This window comes from Carcharodon carcharias, chromosome 5, assembly GCF_017639515.1.
Source record: "Carcharodon carcharias isolate sCarCar2 chromosome 5, sCarCar2.pri, whole genome shotgun sequence".
Classification (NCBI taxonomy): domain Eukaryota; kingdom Metazoa; phylum Chordata; class Chondrichthyes; order Lamniformes; family Lamnidae; genus Carcharodon; species Carcharodon carcharias.
In genome coordinates this window covers 116,269,642-116,283,013 of record NC_054471.1, presented here as the reverse complement: position 1 = coordinate 116,283,013, position 13,372 = coordinate 116,269,642, and positions in this window count along the sequence as shown.

The window sequence follows — 13,372 nt, the reverse complement described above, 5'->3', positions numbered from 1 at the left end:
GAGTATCTTTTATAGCCCCATCTAAGCTTTAGACTTCAGGTTACTATAATTAACCAGGCAGCTGAAATGAATGCGATCAGTAGTATTGCAACAGCATCCCCATTATAACTTGTAGCTAAAGCCAAGATCATCATAAATTACACACTTCAAGAAAGAAATCATGTAAAAGGCAAAAACATTACAATGCCAATTACTCGAGCTAGTAGTGGTTCATTTTCATTGCACAACTATTAACAACAATCCAAAGAAAATAAAATAGGTCCATTAATCATTAAACTTCTTATTACAAAAGCACTGCAGTAATCTTGTTTTCAGTGTGGGCTGAGTCCATTAGGTTTTCTTTATCTGAACAATTGACCCCCAATTCACTTTATGGCCTTGTGATTTGGCTGCAGCTGTTATACACGACTGCATCTAGATGCAAGGTATGCTGTATTTAGGTCAGTTGTTGAATTCTCATGGGGTTTGAAGATATAAATAATAGCATATAGGTTCCAAGTAAGTCAATCACAATGTGATCATAGCATCTAATGAAAGACTCCATATAGTCCACAGATTATATTAATTGGTAACATCTATATTAAATATAAATCATTCTTGAAGCAAGCAACCAACTGATATAACTAAAGGTTTTGTTTCCTATATGCGTGTTCCTAGGGTAAAAGTGTTGTCAAAGCACATCAGACAGTATCTGAAGGACATGGGAAAATTTGAAGGACATGAGGTATACTGATTGACACAGCTGTCTCTTTCAGCACAAAGAAATAAATCAAAACAAGTCTTTTGTTAAGTGAAGCATGCGGAACAGTTAATTTTTATTGAAGGCAAGACTTACAGCAATAAAGAAATTCCTAACATTAAAGGTGATAACTATGGCCCGGAAATTGCAGAGAGCTGCTCCCACTTCACTGCCATTACTTCAAATTGGAGAAGGAAAATATCAAACTTCTTTCTGTGGTCATGCTAGTTCACTGTTCACCCCGCTCTTCATGTTAATTAGTAACTATTACAAGCTTTGATCTGCCACCAGTACTTTCATGGGTTCAGTTGTATCGGTTCCATTGCATCCCAGAGTTCACTCACATTACCTGATAGCTGCTTATCTGATTCCGTAATCCAGCGAATGAAACAATGCATACAAACTGGATATCATAGTATGAATTTTATCAAGCTCTGCCTGGCAGTAACTGTGGTGTATAAATCAAAGTAGTCCATGTACTGCAGCTTTGCCTTTCAATGGTTATCTTAAAGATGACCACCTGAGGAACTCACCTAACTCTGCTAGGCCTCGATGTAACTTTTATTGTTTTCTGGGCAAAGCTGTTAGACCCTGCAGAAGCCAAGACCCTCCAAGGTCAGTAAAAATCTTATTTTTGTGGAGTCAGAAGAAGCAGGATCGCTGCCCCTGGTTTCCTCCCTTTTGCATTCCCAAATTCCCTCAACCTCCACACCTGATGACTTACCTTGCTATTAACCAGGCAGCCTCAAATTTTGGTCCAATATTGCACTCAGTTAGCTGTGTCTGAGCGCGCATTTGAGCCAAGCAACTCACTAATTTAAATAACTCCCAAATACTCTCTTGCAATTTAATCTTCTGATTCTAGGTGAATGGGTATTTGAGCCTCAGCTGTGGAATGACAAGTGTAGGATTGCTCCTGCCAACCCCATATTACAATGCAGGATTACTCTCCCTACAGATCACCAACCTTTCTTCCAATCGGTCTCCCAGATCAACCCTCTTGCAACTTACCTGTGGGCTACATTAGAATCGCAGCTGTCAGATCTGAGTGCTTTTCACTGAGCTGCCTGGAAGCACCTGTTGGTGTCTGCAGCCTGTTGGCTCACTGATAATGAGGCCAGAGTCCAATATCACTTCCGCCTTGAGCCTATCATTTCAGGCAAGGGAATAGTTCCCTGCGCCCTTTGCGCACGTGTTTATGGATGGGTTCAAATTTCTGACCTTCTCTAAAAATACACATTCAGGTGCTACTATTATCTTTTGGAGAGTTTTCAGAGGTGAATGCCATTAATATCACATGCACCCACCCAATATGTGAAAAACAACATAGATCCAGTGGTACAATTACTAACTGGCTGAATGTTCTCCCCCTGTCTCTGGGTGATTCGCAACCCAAATTCATTAAATAAAGCAGTCAGCTGTGAGTGCTCTTGCTTTTACTAATTCTGTTTACACAGTAAGAGTAATTTGCAGGCTGGGAAGCTCCTTCTAAGCTACCCTCAAAATGTGATGAAGGTGTTACATTAATGCAAGACCTTTCCAATTTCTATCTTAATTTTCCCTCTTACTAAAACCAGAATTGTAGTTTATCGCCTAAGTTATAGGATCTGTTAAAAGGACAGAAAATGCCACAGCTTGTCAACCAAAGAAACTAAGAGACCATGAGATATCCCATATTATTTATAGTGAGTTTATCAGCAATACAAAAGATTTATTGTTCATCCGGCATATTTCACACACAAGGTCACATTGTGATTCATAGGAGTGTGAGTTGCCTTTGGAAGTAATACTTGTGTTGGGTGTGAAGGGAAAGGTATCTGGGAATATAAAGATCTTAATTTAATCACCAGTCTAAAGCAAAACAACGACCCTCACCCACAGCCGACAATCCTCCTAGCCCGTATTTCCATAAAATTCAGCAGGGATACTCAGCATGGAGATCTGATCAATATTAACAAGATCATGCAGTGGAACCACCTCTACTGCTGACATTTTCCCACCACTGGCTGGTACCTTATCTTCTTTTTACTTTCCTTGTGTCCATAATGTTTGGATTTCAATGTAAGTGTCAGGTGTGTTATAGGGGGTTGGAGGTATAGTAACAGAGACCAGCCACTGTGAGAACAGTCCCAATCCCAACCCAAGCCACTGAGCATGAGGGTCAGTTCACCTCAGCCCCTTTTTGCCTTGTTTCTTCCAGCATACCGGCTGTCCAGCAGATCTTAGACCAGAGCAGAGTTGAGCACCCACTTCCCATTCCTGATATATCTACTGCCAATCCTGAAAATAGGCCATCAGAGCCCCTGCCTGTTCAGGCACAAACTTCAATATTTTTTTATTTGCACATAGGATGTGGGTGCTGCTGGCTCAGTCCGCATTTATTGCCCATCCCAATTGCCCTTGTTCAGAGGGTATTTAAGAGTCACTCTTAAATGCCTTCTGAACGAGGGCAATTAGGGATGGACAATAAATGCAGGCCAAGCCAGCGACGCCTACATCCCATGAATGAATTTTTAAAAATTGTAATAGGGCACTCATTTGCTCTCTTCTCATCTTACTCTTCTCCAAGGTGGTTATCGGGTCTTAATGTGAGGAACTGTAGGTCCTCCTCATGGTTGTAATTAGAATTAGCAAACATATACTTTCAGCTACGTATTCTCCAGGGGTGGTTTTGTGGCCCATTAAAGAGTGGGCAAGGCTTAGAGTCTTAGGGTAAAATTTTACAGTCCCCTGCTGACAGATTTGCAGGCGGGGTGCATTGGGGGGGTGTGCCTATAAAGTTCCCTGGGTGGAACCTCTCCTTAAGTTAATTGGGGGGAGGTGAGCCCTAGGGCAGCCTGCCTATTGTTGTGCCAATTGAGGCCCTTAAGTGGTCAATTAATGGCACTTAAGGGTTGTTTCCCACCCTGTAACCATTTTGGGGCCGACTGGACAAGGTCAGGGATGGGAGCATGAAAGCCAGGCGGGTCACCTTACTCAGGCCTCGGCGGGATCCCTTTCCACATTGGGCACCCCTTCACTAAGGTCTGAACACCTAACCCTCCCTACTCCAGCCCACCCCGGATGCTCCCTCCCCACCTGCCCTTACCTTCAGGAACCTCAACCCTTCTCTCCCCCCAGGCCAGTCTTGTCCAGTCACCAGCATGAGACCACCCCCACCCCCCCACCCCCCAACAACACTTAACTCCATTCTGGCTCTGGCACTTAGAATCTGTGGGCTGCTTGTAGTCCCAGCAGTGGCTACCGCTCTCATTAGTGCTGCTGGGACTACACAGTTGATCGCCAATTCAATTGGCTGACGGCTCTCTCAGGTGGGACTTCCACCGAGTGAGGGAAATATCACCTCCAGCCAATTAATGCTCCTTGGAGCATTAAATGGCTGCAGGGCAGCTAGCATTGGCAGGCATGCTCTCCATGCCAACTCTTTGCGTGCTGGGCCAGGAAAACCTGCCTCCTGCAAAATTCTGTGCATAAAGTCATTGAGTCATTTATAGCACAAAAAGAAGCCATTCAGCCCATCAAATGTATGCCAGCTGTCTGTGGAGCAATCCAGTCAGTCCCATTCCCATATTCTATCACCATAACCCTGCAAGTTTATTTCCCGCAAGTGCTCATCCAATTTCTTTTTGGAATCATTGATCGTCCCTGCTTCAGCCACACTTGTGGGCAGCGAGTTCTGGGTCGTTACCACTCGCTATGTAAAACAGCTCTTCCTGACATTCCTCCTGCATTTCTTGCCCAAAATTTTAAATCTGTGTCCCTTAGTCCTTGTACCGCCAACTAATGGGAACAATTTATCTTTGTCTGCCTTATCCAAATCTGTCAGAATCTTGTACACCTCTTTTAAATCTCCCTTCAATCTCTGTTGCTTCAACGAAAAGACCCAAACTTTCCATTCTGGTAAATCTCCTCTGCATCCTCTCAAGGTCTCTCAAACTGCTCCTAAAGTGTGGTGACTAGAACTGGATGCAATACTCTACTTGTCACTTAACCAGAGCTTTATAAAGGTTTGGCATAACTTCTCTGCTTTTGTATTCAATGCCTCTATTTATGAAACCCAAGATCCCATACACTTATTGTCCTCTCAGTATATCCTGCCACCTTCAAAGATCTGTGCATTTGCATGCTCTTTAGAACTGTACCATTGAATTTATATTACCTCTCCCTACCCCTTATTCTAAAATACATCATCTCACACTTCTCTGTATTGAATTCCAGCTGCCACTATTCTGTCCATTCTATTAGCCTATCTATGCTCTCTTGCAGTTGATTAGTATTATCCAAACTGTTTGCCACTCCCTAAATTTGTTGCCATCTGCAAATTTTGAAATTTGACTTTGTATTCCAATATCCAAATCATTTACACATAGCAAAAAATCACTAGCCACTGCCCAACCCTGCCCTAACCCAAAGTTATTTCCTCATGGAATCAGGGCCTTAGACAAGAATCATGTGACTGGGAGCCTGGATCTCAGGATTGGGAATAGTGGTGATTAAGTTGGTGATTAAATTACCATTATTTTAAGCAGGTGATGTTTAAAATTAATTTTTCCGGGGCAGACAAAAGGGTTGAGTCATAAATTTTGCTTGGTCTCCCATTACTCCATAAATGAGGTTTTTCAATTCACATTTTTATCTGTGCTGCCTAATCAGCAACTCTGTTGTTGAGCTCATCAATCATGTGAGGGTTTAACACAGAAATGGAGTTAAAGTGCAGATCGCTCATGATCTAAATTGAATGGTGAAGCAGACCTAATGACCTGAATGGACTACTCCAGTTTCTCACTTTTCTAATGTGTTCTTTGGAATTATTTTTCAACTTTAAATACATTGTACTTGTATCATTAATCTGTTGCAAAATATGTGCAAAAAGAAACTCATAAGGTCCAGAGGATATGTTACCCATTTTACAATATACGCAAATATATGTTAACATCATTGATATTTATTCAAGGTATCTCGAAATGTACCAGAATTGCCAACAAGTTTCTTTTGACTGAAATACGGTCCTTTAAACTCCCTAGTATCTAAGAGTTTGAAGAGGTAAGGAACTAAGATCCTTTACCTAGTTAGAAGGTGGTGGGGACTGTATTGTATAATGCTAAATAGGCCGGAAATAGGGTTAGTTATTTATTTAAATGAACACCAACTGATCATCTGTATTTACCATAACAGCTGATTAAAGCTACCCGAAGTCTCCTTCAGCTGTTTGCACTGTTGGCAACTTTAGGAGACAGTTGGAGAGTGAAGGCTTCGGGCAGCTTCAATCGGGGACAAACATGGGGTATTAAAAGCACAGGGAAAGGGTGACTTGGAGACACTCAGCTGCTCAAATGAATAGTTAACAACTCTTAAACACATTTTAATGAGGTGTGGAGAAACTTATTGATTTGCCCAAAATAGCCAACCCACTTAATGAGCAGAACTTTCCGAACTGGCGGCAGGCGTGATAGGTGGTAGGCGTGGAAAATATGGCGCGACCTGCTTCACAACGGCATGAAGGCAGGTTGGGATGGTCCACTCAGCCCGCAAACAGCGGGCCCTGTTTCCCGCTATCAGTCGGCAGGGAACTAATTATAAAACATCAACACATAATTAAAAGGCCATCCCGCCAGGTTCTTGGAACCCTGCCATATCGTCCAACCATGTCGGTGGGAAAGCACACCAATGTGTTTCACAACAGTACGCAGGTGACGTGCACCTGGCGGCCTTCACATTAGGGGAACTGAGGTGAGTGAGCAGCAGCGTTCTCCACAGCTCACCTGTTGTTCACAGGCCTCAGGGGCACTAGGGGTGGGTGGAAACTGATGCCTGGCCCCAGAGGTGACGGCTGAGGGGGGATGCCTGGGGGCATGTGCTGGCCAGCCTCGGAGGCAACTGCTAATGGTGGGGGGGTGTCTGGGGGTGAAGTGCTAGCCAGCCTTGGAGGCCACTACTGATGGTGGGAGGTGTCTTGGGGGAAAGCACTGGCCAGCCTCAGAGGTGACTGCTGAGGGGGTGGGGGTTGTCCGGGGGCAAGTGCTGACCAGCCTCGGAGGCGACCGTTATCGGTGGAGGGTGGGGGGCTTCAAGTGCTGCCCTCGCACTGCATGCCATGCACAGGCAATCGAGGTGGGGGGTCAGGGTAAGCGAGGGAAATAGTCACGCATTAGAGACACCTGTATAAACTGACCATGCCTCTACAACTGAGACAGAACAGGCACAGCCACAGTGATATGATTGGGGTCAGGGTCCTAGCCTGCCCGCCCATGCAAGCAACATGGAGGTACCAAAGAGCCACCAAGCGCTCCATACCTTAATCTCCTCCTCCCCCCACATCCCCAGCACAGACTTCGAATCTGCCACCACTTTATTGGGCTGTGGAGCAGTTCGGCTGCACACATTGTACAATCTCCTCGCCAATGCTGACCACGTAGCAGTCACTACTGGAGGCGCTCACAGCCCCTTGAATTCTCAGCATCCTGGTTTGGAACTGTGTCCCCCATGTCGCAGGTTGACAGGGCAGCTATGCATCGCACACATCTCTGGCCATCCGAGGGGTAACCAGTACTCTTCAGGAAGCATTAAGGGGCAGTCACACAGGGCCAGGAAAGGTGCTCAGTACAGCCATGATAACCAGGTCTCTCTCTCTCTTTCATGCTGCAGGAGAACCACGTCAGGATCATGGATCTTGGTTACCTAGCTGTATGCTTGATGGGTTACAGAGACCATAGAAGATGGAGGAGAGAGCGACTGAGGCTCCTGGCCATGCAAGGCAGGAACAGCAACCTCATGAAGAAGGGGCAACAGGGGCTCCTGCACACGCTGCCCAGGAGCGACAGCGAGCCGTGGCTGGTCGGCGCCTGGTGACACCCAGGGCCTATAGACGCTGCCTGCATTCCTGCAGATGACTGAGAACCAGTGTTGCCAATGACTGTGCATACCTAGGGACCCGGTGGCTCACATCTGCCACTTACCAGGAGCCAGGAGAACATGGAGGGTATCCACTGTCAGTGGCTGTGAAAGTGACCACAGTGCTCAATTCTATGCCAGTGGCTCCTTTCAGGGCTCCACAAGCGACCTCTGTGGGATTTCACAATCCGCCACCCACAAATGCATCCATGTGGTCATGGATGCCATCTTCTCCATAACACACAACTTTGTGTGTTTCGCCCAGGACTGGGACAGCCAGGATGCAAGGGCCAATGGATTCGCCCTGATCTCGGAATTGCCACAGGTGCAGGATAGGATTGGCGGCACTCATGTGGTGCTCAGGTCTCTGTCGCTAAACTCGGTCGATTTCATCAATCACAAGGGCTTCCACTCACTAAACATGCAGTTAGTATGCGACCACCAGAAATGCATCCTGCAGGTATGCGCACGATTTCCAGGGATTGTGAACAACACCTACATCCTGAGTCACTCGCAGATCCCTGCAGTCTTCCAGGGTCCACAGAGGCTGCAGGTTGGCTCCTTGGGGGCAGGGGCTACCCGCAGAGGCCATGGCCGATGACACTTGTGCGGCAGCCTCAGACTGCAGCAGAGCGACGCTATAATGAAGCTCATGCTGCAGCTCGCAACTTGGTGGAGCAGATCATTGGGATGCTGAAGATGAGGTTCCGATGCCTGGACCGGTCTGGTGGAGCCCTGCAATACAGTCCACAGAGGATGTCAAGCATTGTTGTCGTCTGCTACGCCCTTTACAACCTGGCACTTCAGCAGGGAGAGGAGCTGGTTGAGGAGGAGTTGGAAGAGCTGGACGTCTCCTCAGATGAGGAGGACACCGGCAGGAATGCGGGTGAGGGGGTCCTCAGTGGTGATGACGATGGGGATGAGGCTCTCACACTGACTAGTTGAGGCACATGTGCTTGGAAGACACTCATAGCTGCCAGATTTGTGGAGGATGATGACAACATGCAGTGAGGTGACCCCATTGATCCTCACATCACAGTTGTGAATGTTTGACTCCAGCCTGGCTTATGTCAGTGCTAACACTCTCTGAGAGAATGCTCCTGTCATGGAGATGCAGTAGAGACCCTAATGGTCACTCAGTAGCAGGAAGATGATGACAACATGCAGTGAGGACACTCCATAGATCTTCACGTAGCCTCTGAGAATGTCTGACTCCTGTCTGGCCGAGGGCAGCTCGCTTGCGCTCCATGATCAGGGCCATCTCAGAGACACAGCCATGAAACTTTAGATGCATCTGATGCAGTGACCTCCTTCAATATCTCAGCCCTTCAGGAGCTGGTGCACAGCATCGCTGGTCGCAGATGCTGGTGTGATGGGAGCCAGCCCCCACCTTAAAGGTGCTGAGAGCACACAGAGAGTATGAGAGAACTCTGTGGTGCATGCCCACTACATTCTGGCAGCAATGACCAGCACTGCCAAGGTGCAGGCATCAGTAATGTTTCCAGGGAGTATAAGGCTGGACAATCACTGTGGTTTGAAGGCTGCACAGAGCACAGGGAAGAGGCCTGGACTGAGACACCTGCCTTTTATCTTGTGCAAAAAAGTTTCACATCTGAGTGACAAGAACACTGCTCATCAGAACAAGGAGCCACAGGCAGAGAGACATTCTTGGGAGTTTATTGACAAAAGTGAACAGTATGTACAAGTGATCAACACCCATGGCCTGGCTATGCAACTACTTTTACCTAACTTTCCTAACCCTGCCGCTACGTCTTGGTGCTCCCCGAACATCCACAGCGGAGGTGGAGGCAGCCTGCTGACTGTGACGCCCTGCCTGTGATCACTTTGGCGGGAGTCCTTTGGAGGGCCGAGACTTGGAGGGCCCCAGCCTGCTTTGGGGGTCCTGCTGTGTGGCAATGGCACTCTCGTCGACCTGTGGAGCTGCAAGAGGGGATTTGGGTAGGCCAGTCACTCTCAGAGTCACCTGGGTGGATGGCCCTGGAGTGTGCACCTGCTGATCTTCCTTCTTGCGGGTGCCCGAGGGCACCTGGCTGATTCCGTGAGCGGAAGGGGTAGCTGCAGTGATATTGAGCTGCCCAGCACCCCTCTTACATGTACATTGTTGGACACCAACATAGCATCAGCGATGGAATTAAACCTGCGCAGCAGTGCAGGAGTAACCTCCTGGACCAAGGCCTCCATGGCGGCAGCCATCCTGCCAGTGTTGCCCTCGGTGCATTGCAATGCCAGCACTATCACCACAGCCTGAAGACAGACAGAGTCCTCCACTGTGCCTTGCAATCTGAGGAGTGCAGCGGACATCCCTTCCTGATGTTCCCGAGCTTGCCTTTGAAGTTCCAGCAACTGTGACATGACTGAGTCCAGAGGCTCATCACCTGACTCAGATTCAGCAGATTTCTAGCCTCCAGCAGTCCTCGGAGTACCGGGGACGTGGGAAGTCCCTGCTTACGCCTGCTGTGGATCATGTGCACATCAGATTGTGGTCCCAAGGCTACTCTAAAGCTAGGTCCCACCGAGGTGTGTGTCTCTGCACTGGCGAAGGGTGTGGGTGAGCACTGTGGCGGGGCTTAAGGAAGAGTGCTTTAAGATTCCTCTTCATGGGATTCTTCAGGGCTTGATTGGAGGCTCTGGGTCGTGGACTCCATCAGCTGTTTGTCAGAAGCGCCTGCAAAAGCAAGGAGGGATAGTTAATGCATGGCAGTGGCCTGTGAAAGAGGAAACATCACTCATATCATGGTTGTCTGATGGATGTTGCACTGCTGGATCCTCACTTGCTAGAGCACCGCCAACCTCACCCTCAGCACAGGACCAGTCCTGGTCATCACCGGCCAGCTAGATGGCTCTGTTTTCGAATTCTCTCAGAACTTTGATCTCCAGCATCCCTCCACCTATCTGCAACCTTTCATTCTTGTTGTGTGCCAGTTTGCCTTGCATGGATAGAGGTGGGGAGAGTGTATCAGGACGCCTGCCGGGCCAGATGGTAAGTATGCTTGGCCTGTGTGCGTGGTCAGTGGTCCCATGAACGGGATGAGAACAATGACAGTGTGTGAAAGAATGAATGGTGATGTCCTTTGAACTGGCAGTGAGTGAGGGCCCTGTGAGTGTGTGATGGGTTTGAGAGTGTGTGAGTTGGAAGTGATGAGAAGAGTGACTTACCCTGGCAGAATGTAGGAGATCATTCATCCTTTTGCGGCTGTCCTCCTCTGCAGGGCGGTTGCACTGACCACCACTGTCACCGCCTCCCAAGCCGGGTAGGTGACTTTGCTGCCCATCCTGTGGCCAGAGCGGGAGTACAGCACATCCCAGAGGGCCTCCACGGCATCCAGAAGTAGCTCAAGGGATCCATCACTGACGCGGGTGGCTGCAGTCTTTTTTCCTTTGCTGGCCATGTCTCCTGGGCAGCAGTAGTGAGCTGGTGGCGATGAGCGCTTTGCTGACGGCTGCCTTTTAAAGATGGCGGCCAGCCTAATGCAACAGTGGGGTGATGGCAGGAGGCAAATGAGAGCCTGCCCACCATGGAAACGACATGTTTTGCAGGAGTGAATAAATAATGAGGTGGGCTCAGGACGATACAGCGTGAAAACCCACTGTTTTCATGGGTGGGTAGGACTCCATTTTTCCTGCCAGCTACTGCACTTAGTGCAATACTGGGGAAATTCTGCCCATTGACTCAGATCTTTCAGTCTTGATTTAGTTGGAGACCAGAAATCCCAATGTAATGGCACGACCCCACCACTCAATGCCCCCTGACCGCCTCTACCCAACCTGACATGACCCCAGCATCAGCCTCCTCCCCAACCAGCCAATACCCTGACGATGCCCCACTCCCCCCTCAACCTGAGCTGACCAGCCCCCATCACCTGATGCTTCCCATCTCCCTGACACCCCAACTCCCCTCTGACAGGACCTGACTAGCCCCTGCCACCTGACTCCCCCCATGTCCCTTGACACCCCTCCTGAACCCACACCGACTTCCCCAACCCCACCTGACCCCATCTCATCACCCTACCCCACTGCCACACTACCTCCTTACCCATCCTACCCACTCATCGCACCCGCCCTAATCTCTTATCACCTTACCACCTTACCCACTAACCTTATCCACCCTACCACTTTATCCACTTACTTCACCTACCCTACCCTCATACCAACTCTATCTCCTTACCCATTTACCTTCTCTCTGTCGCTTTTTCAAAGAAGCTTTGGGACATTTAAACTCTTTGCTCACCTGAGTATGGCAGCTAGTGCCATAAAAAGGAGACATGGATTGTCTTCCCCAGGCGATCCAGCATTACGTAGAGCAGTTCCATTTCAGGTATCCTCTGCATTTCTGGAGAAGCCAGGATCAGGTTCCCGGCAGAGCTCCGGCGTGGCACAGAAAAGTAGAAGTGGAGTGGAAATCCGACAGTGATTGACACTTCTCAAAAGATTCGGGCCAATATGTTATAAGCAGCACCTGTCTAATTGAATTCAATAATAATCAAAAATGGTTAGTGACATGTGCCCAATATGGGTGGGTGCCAGAAAAAGCATGGATGATTTCAATGTTGGAGATGTTACTTTGAATATTTTTTCAATGGTCGAATTAATTAGATTGAACTTCTCCCAGCAGCATTGCTTAAGGCCTAGAATGAAGGGATTTGTAACACCAGGGGCAGAATTTTCCCCTTTAGGTCAGGACCCCAATGTCGGTGTCAACTGGGGGTCAGAACACCACACTGTGTGGGAACAGAATTACCTGGAAAAACTCAGCAGGTCCAGCAGGCATCGGCGGAGAAGAAAAGAGTTGACGTTTCGAGTCCTCATGACCCTTCAACAGAACTGAGTGAATCTTAGGAAAGGGGTGAACTATAAGCTGGTTTAAGGTGGGGGGGGTGTTGGTGGGGGGGGAGAGAAATGGAGGGGGGGGTGTGGTGTGGTTGTAGGGACAAGCAAGCAGTGGGTGTTCCTCATCTTCCGACTAGGCACTTTACAGCCTTCCGGACTAAATATTGAATTCAACAATTTTAGATCTTGAACTCCCTCCTCCATCCCCACCCCCTTTCTGTTTCTTCCCCCTACCTTTTGTTTTTTTCCAATAATTTATATAGATTTTTCTTTTCCCACCTATTTCCATTATTTTTAAATCTTTTATGCCCTGCTAGCCTTTCCACCCCACCCCCACTAGAGCTGTACCTTGAGTGCCCTGCCATCCATTCTTAATTAGTACATTCGTTTAGATAACATCACCAACTTCAACACCTCTGTGTTCTTTTTTCTTTTGTCTGTGACATCTTTTGATTATCTGCTCCTATCACTGCTTGCTTGTCCCTACAACTACACCACCATCACCCCACTTCTCCTCCCACACCCCCACACCCCCCACCTTAAACCAGCTTATATTTCACCCCTTTCCTAAGATTCACTGAGTTCTCTTGAAGGGTCATGAGGACTCGAAATATCAACTCTTTTCTTCTCTGTCGATGCTGCCGGACCTGCTGAGATTTTCCAGGTAATTCTGTTTTTGTTTTGGATTTCCAGCATCCGCGGTTTTTTGTTTTTATCAATGTATGGGAAGGCTGTCACGGAATCGGCCAGTTGGTAGCCGGAGGGTTGGCTTGTCATCCAATTAAGGGAGTTGGGCAGGGTCTTGAGGCTGGAAGGCCAATAGGAGGCTCTCTGGAACTGAAGAAGCAGCAGCTTGCAGATAAAGTAAGGGAGAGAGTGTCAGCATTTTAAGGC